Raw genomic sequence first — 7,483 nt, 5'->3', positions numbered from 1 at the left:
CTCATCTAACACTAGAAACTCAAGTCTATGCTCCTCATACACTATTGTATGCATATTAACATATGAAGTATCATCATCCCCAATCTCAAACGTGCCAATGGACACAACACTAATCAAAATACGATCCCCAATGATAGTCTAATACATCACTATCTCCTAATGCATCACGATCCATTGAAAGGTACTGCCTTCCCTCCCATCAAGATCATGCCCACATGATCTAACTCACACACATCATTATTTCTATTAATATCATGTACATCATCATCATGTGCATATGCATCACTGCCATCATGTGCATGTGTATCACTATCATCATGTGTATGTGTGTGATACATCAATATCATCATGTCTATGTGTATGTGTGTGTGATACATCAATATCATCATGTGTGTGCACAATACTGTGAGACCCCCACCCCCTCCGCAGTGCCCCCTCCGAGGGCGCTGGCCGTGGAAGCAGTGTCAGCCTCTTGCACAGGATTGGGATCCAAACATGAGGCCTCGCCCGCCACACGGATGTCCAGACAAGATACTAGTCCGGCGGTTCATCTGAAACCGAACCCGAAAAAACTTCCTTTGCCCGGAAGGCACGGGTGATTCGAAGAACGAGAGAATTAATATAACGGGTCAAAGTCTTAACTATTCAAATTGATCCGACCAAACCTGAAGTCACATAGTTAGATCGAAGAAGAGACTTGCACTTGGTCCACAGTATCACCGCTTTTTTCCTCCTTTAATAAGGCACAGCCCCACTGATTCCCTCCCACAGAACAAGGGTCTTCTCAGGACTTAATCTAACTAATCTAATCATAACTTAATCTAACTAATCATAACTTAATGGTACCACAGGAATCCCTCGATGCAGCCATCCGGTCCATGGGTTAGCTGACCACTGTATTGGTGGGATTCCTTTATAAAGGTTCGGTTATGTTTTGCCCGAGTACTGAAGGAAAAGAGTTCCTAGGCCCCCTAGTCGGCGTTTCATGCAAAAATTAAGGTGGGCATACCATGTACGCACCCAATATGAAATTGCCATTTATAATAGATTCGGCTGTCTTTATAATAGATTCGGCTGTCTTTAAAAAAGAAATCCTTCAATGAAAAATCATAGTATTGCTAATTATAATCCTCGAAAATTTTGAATCCATTATATTACAAAATATGTCATCTGGACTCTCCGTTGAAGACCAGCTGGCCAACCAACGAGATCCAATATCCAAAATTTGATTCACAAAAGTCACTTTTCTTAGTCCAACGAGATGCATGCATGGGTGTCCTAGCAACTGCGAGCGCGTTCATCACCTGGTCAGAACCCTCTAGGATCCTACTTAGGTGTCCTAGCACTTCACTCATCAGGGAGGACCGCTTCATCGGTCCTCGCCCATCGTATCGGACGTGCACCATTTTAACCATACCGAGGCTGGTCAAGACCTCGGCAAGCTTTGCCGCGAGTGACGTCCCTCGACAACTCCCCGCTAGCTATTGCACAACGAACCTCTTAGCAAAACACATGCCAACATTCTGGCATAAAACAGTCCTTTAAATGAAAACAGAGGTTCTATGCAAGTAAAATTCCCAGTTTAAGATCAGTTCCACAAAACCCTTTTTCCTTAATCCCCAATTTCATAATGAGAATCCTTGATCTCTCATCAGGGTAATTTACCCATCATTTGACTGACTGTCTAACTAGATTCTTGGTAACTTCGGTCAAGGGGAGAATAGTGAATTCAAGAGTGGTTTATTCTTTGTATTAATAACTGGAATCGGTCACGAGATTTTTTCTTGATTCAGATATCAAGAGATGGACAAGTAGATTTACTGACCGTCCCTCTCGTGGTCTAACCAAAATTATTCGGTTTAGTTCTAACAAGGATTTTCTTCAGATAAACATCGAATGAAAATACTCTTCTTCCATTTAATCTAATTTTGGGTAAATACCAATTTGGTGATTTAACCACATAAAAAAATATAAAGATATTATTTCTTCCAATCTTAATTTATCAACCCTGATTCTCTAGGAGGAATTATGGGAAAAATTCCTCTTTTGTCACCAAAATTTAATTCAATTCTTTCTCTATTTAAATACCATAAAAATTCTTCTTTTAACTAAATACCAATATCTATTTTTTTAATAAGCTTAAAATTGCTCTTTTCCTCATTTAATGATTGGATGTCAATTATCATGGGAATTCCTCTTTTATCATAAAATGAATTTATCTAAAATTCCTCTTGGAATTAATCATAATTTTACCATAATTTTATTAGTATAAAAGCATTAAAAAAAAGCTATTTTCTAACCTCTAGCTTAACTCGCATAGAGTTTGATCTTTGAATTGAGATTTTATCAATGAGAAGCATCATTTGAATAAGATTTGGTCATAGAAATGACCATTCTTTTGGGGGGAGAGAGATATACATAAATTAAGCATAAAGATAAACTTTTTGTGATTAATCATTAGAATTCTTTAGAAAGCTTCATTTGCATTGAAAAACAATCCATTTGAAACTTCTCATGCTTGAGAGGGGTTGAGAAGTGAAAACATTGAGAGTTTTAGAGAAAAAAACCATGAAATTACATCTTATCTCTTGATTTGCTTGCTTCTCTATCTTAGAAGAAGCCCCCAACCAATCAATTGGTTAGTGTGTTGAGAGGAAAGCTCCAAGGATGGTTGAAGAGAGAGAGAAGCTCCAATCTCTCCAAAATGTAGAGGATTTTTAAAGGATAATAGAAAATATGCTTATTTTAATGTAATAATGGCGTGGTCTAGCTCACATATGAGAATACAAAAGAATGAGGGTCTATTTATAGGTGAGAGAGGCCACTAACCGAGTCCAAGTAAGTTCTAGAATTTTCCAGGTTCAGTTTGGCTGAATTTCGATAAGATTTGGACCAGTTTAACTCCCATTTTAATCTAGTTTGATTCAAGAGAAAGGAGAGATAAAAATATCTTAATATTTTTGAATTTAAAACTCATCCACATGTATGAAATAGGCCCCTACTGCAAAGTCTCCCACCTCCTTACCAAGGTATCAAAAATGTATCATTATTCCAAAATATCTCATTTTTTTAGTAATATCTCATAGTTTTTAACTAATAAACCTTGTACTCACCAGTCAACTCTTCATCTTATGTGAGCATTTACTCATTTTTGGGTATTTTATTTTATTCATTGGATTTATCTCATCCCAACACTTGGATTAATCTTATTGGCCCATAGGAACCTTAATTGGACCATAATCCAAAAATTTTAGAAAATCTTGACCCTTAGGCTAAGGTCTTTTTTTAAAATAAATCTTTATTGATTTGCTAATGCACATTAAAGAATTTATTTTGAAATTTTGTTTCAAGAAAGTATATTTTTGATATTAGGAGAATTTGTTTATCCAAAAATATCTCAATATTGAATTACCTCTCTCTAGGCAAAAACAAGGAAAAATAATATTTTCTTGTATTGAGAAATAGGGAATGATTACACGGGATTGAAGTAAAGCTTATTCATTATTCAGGCTGAGGAGGAATCTTACATCCTTTCCCACTTGAAAAATGCGAGAGGTCCTCATCTCACAAAGTGGGGGTAATCTTTCGCTAACTCTTCTTCTTTCTCCCAGGTGGCGTCTTCTAGAGGGAAGAACTTCCACTTTACTAAAAATTCTCTGAGGACTCTGCTCCTGAGAATCTTCTCCCGTACATCAAGAATTTCCTCAGGTTGGAGTACCATCTGGCCTTGAGTCGGAGATCAATTGTTCATCATCAAGCACTTGAGTTGGGTACATATTTCTTGAGCAAATTGACATGGAATACATTATGTACCTTGATGTGGGGAGGTAGAAGAAGTTTATAGGCTAGATCGCCCACTTTCTTCATAACAACATACGGTCCACAATATCTGGGAGAGAGCTTCTTGTACTTTTCTAAGGATAAGGAACTTCTTTTTGGTCGTACTCAAATGAAGACCATATCTGATTCTTCAAACACTCTCTCAAATCTCTTTTTATCTGCATACTACTTTTTTCTATCTTGGGCTTCCTTTATATCTTTACAGGTTGATTGCATTTGTTGGTCCATGTCATCAAGCATTTGTCTGGACATCTCGACTCTGATCAATGGATCGGACCAAGTCAACGGTGTAAGGCAATCTTGTCCATACAAAGCTTTGAAAGGACTCATCCCAATGCTTCGATGATAAGAAGCATTGTAAGCAAATTCGACCAGATGAAAATGGCTTAACCACTTCTTGGGTTCTCTGGTGCAATATGACCGAAGGATATCTTCTATTACCTGATTCACTCTTTCAGTTTGGCCATCTGTTTCGGGGTGATAGGCTGTGCTGAGATCCAAGAAAGTTCCTACTGCTTCGAAGAATGCAGTCTAGAATTTTGATGTGAATTTGGGATCTCTGTCACTTACTATCCTCCTGGACCATGCAATCTGAAGATCTCTTTAAGGAAAACTCTGGCAACATCCACAGCAGTGTATGTTTCTTTCACTAGAATCAGATGGACAACTTTGATTAGCCTGTCAAACTATCACGTCAAACTATAACAAAAATGGAGTTGTATCCTAATTGTCACTGAAGGTAATCCAGTGACAAAGTCCATACTACATTCCCACTTCATCTGAGGAATGTCTAGAGGCTACAGTTTCCCTGGCATCTTGACTCTCTCTGCCTTGACTCTTTGACACATTAAGCATTTGTGCACATGATCAAGTACATCCTTTTTGAGTCATGGCTAGAAGAAGCTTTTCTTCACAGACATATAGGTTTTTATAAACCCTGGATGTCCAGCTATCAGGCTATCATGGGCTTCTCTCAGAATTCTTCCCTTTATTCCCTCATCATTGGGAATACATAGCCGATTATTATAATACATGCATCCATCATCCAATTTGTACCCAAGAACTCGACTCATTTCCTGAGAAGTCTTGCTTTCTTGCATTAGAAGGGTAGCAATAGAGGGGCAAATAATTTGTCCTACATGATTTTCTCCTTTGCTTCACTGATCAATGGATTTGACACCATTGTAATTGTAAGCAAGGAGGCTTTTTTGTTGAGTGCATCTAAAACCACATTTTCTTTCTCGTCGATACTTAATTTCAAAATTGAATTCCTGGAGGGTCTGCATCCATCTCCTTTGATGCATGTTGAGATCCCTTTGGGTGAACATTCACTTTAGACTTTGATGATCTATCATCAAGGTTCACCTTGATCTATCATCAAGGTGAACCTTTGTCCCAAAAGATAATGTCTCCACAACTTCAGAGCATAAACTACTGAGAGAAACTCCAAGTCATGGACGGCATAATTTCTCTCATGTGTTCTGAGTTTTCTGGATTCATAGGCCATTGCATGACCTTCCTGCATAATAAGAGCACCGCCTAAGGCAAACCCACTGGCATCAGTAAACTACCTCAAAGGGTTTGGTAAAATTTGGCAACTTAAGGACAGGGTTGGTTACTAAGGCTGTCTTCAGTTTATCAAAGGCACTTTGACACATTGCAGTCCACTGAAAAAGGGTACTCTTATTGAGAAGGTTAGTTAAAGGGGATGCTGTCTGAGCATACATAGGTATAAAGATCCTATACCATCCGGTTAATCCTAGGAATCCTTTGACTTCCTTTACTATCTTGGGTTTCGGCCATTCTACGACTGCTTCGATCTTTGCGGGGTCAAGAGAAATCCCATCTTTTCATACTATGAATCCCAAGTATTCCACCTGTTCTCGACAGAGAAAGAACACTTGCTCTTTTTTGCAAAGAGTCGGTGTTTCCTTAGGATTTTCAAGACCTTGCGCACACGATCTTCATGATCTTCAACATTCTTTGAGTATACCAAGATATCATCAAAGAAGACAAGAACAAAATCTTCCATGTGAAAATATTCTTCATAAGTTGATTAAGCGTCACCGGGGCATTAGTCAATCCAAACGGCATGACTGTGAACTCATAATGCCCATAGCAGGTATTGAATGCTGTCTTTGGGATGTCCTACTCCTTGATTCTGATTTGGTAGTACCCGGATTTGAGATCTATCTTTGTGAACATTTGGGTCTCACTTAAGCGATCTAGAAATTCATCAATCCTAGGAATAGGATACTTATTTTTAATTGTTAATTGATTCAATCCTCTGTAGTCAATACAGAGTCTTAATGTTCCATCTTTCTTCTTTTGAAAGAGAACGGGCACACCACAAGGTGAGACAGTGGATCTGACGAATCCGTATTCTAACAGTTGTCTTAACTGCTCCTTAAGTTCTATGGCTTCAGGGACTGGCATTTTGTATGCACGCTGGGCCACTGTGGCTAAGCTCCGAGGGTTAACTCGATCTCATGATCTACTTCGCGAGACAGAGGCATCTCAGTTAGCTCTTCAGGGAACACATTTGCATACTCACTTAACCACTCTAGTTCTTTAGCCTTGCATTTTATGTCTACCGGATTCATCTTAGCGACATAAATAGCTTGCCTCTTTCTGAGCCCTTTTAACAATTTATAAGCCTTGACTAATTGTAGCACTGGAAATTCCAGTTCCTTGAACTTTATTCCCATGAAGGTCAAGGAAAGGGATGGTTCCTTTGTAACAATGAATGTCAGCTTTTGATTCTTGTGGAGCCAATCCATTCCAAGGATTCCATCATAGACTCCCAAGGTTAGGACTCTAAACTGGCATTTTGTTACGTTCCCATCTAGACTAAACTGAATAAGGTCTGTCTCAAGGTGTTTGAAAAGAATCTTTCACAGGCCAATTTCACTTGCATAGGTTTCCCTGATTTTTGATTTAGGACTAACTTACGCAGACATCCTGGGAAAATAAAAGAATGAATACTACCTAAATCAATCAAAATCTTGAATTGCTTACCTTGGTACTTTGCTAGAGTCTGGAGGACTGAAAATTGACGGTCCCCTGATGCTCTATTGCTGTGCTGCATAGATTTTTCCTTTTTCTTCCTCCACTTCCTCAGGTATAGTGACAGCTCTAGCTGCTACATTCTGAGGTGGAACTCTCTCTCTTTGGTTACTCCAATTCTGGGAGGGAGTTTGGAGATTACTTTGCATGGAGGCTACAGGCTGAGCTAGCACTCTTTTGGGGCTGCCCTAATTTTGGCGTGGGGGACCTTGATTGGACTGATACGAAGGAGTCTGTCTCTAAATTCTAGGACCCAGGCTTCATTGGCCCACAAAAGGAGATGGGCAATCCTTGAGCTAGTGCCCAAACCCCTGACATCCAAAGCACCTGTTCTCACTTCGAAGCTCTTCCCTTTGCATTTTTGATACGAAGGAGTCTGTCTTTGAATTCTAGGACCCTGGCTTCCTTGGCCCACAGAAGGAGATGGGCAATCCTGTTGAGATATCGAGCTCGTCTAGTGAGGCGGTGGCCACCACTGATGACCCGCCTAGGGGATAGGCCCCACACTTACACCACTGGCATGGTTGGTGAGATCATGGGAGATATGCGGCCAGTGGGATGACAGGCTGTGTGACAG

This window comes from Cibotium barometz, chromosome 50 (genome assembly GCF_041138505.1).
Source record: "Cibotium barometz isolate CiBa-2024 chromosome 50, ASM4113850v1, whole genome shotgun sequence".
Lineage (NCBI taxonomy): Eukaryota > Viridiplantae > Streptophyta > Polypodiopsida > Cyatheales > Cibotiaceae > Cibotium > Cibotium barometz.
This window is presented reverse-complemented; position numbering follows the sequence as displayed.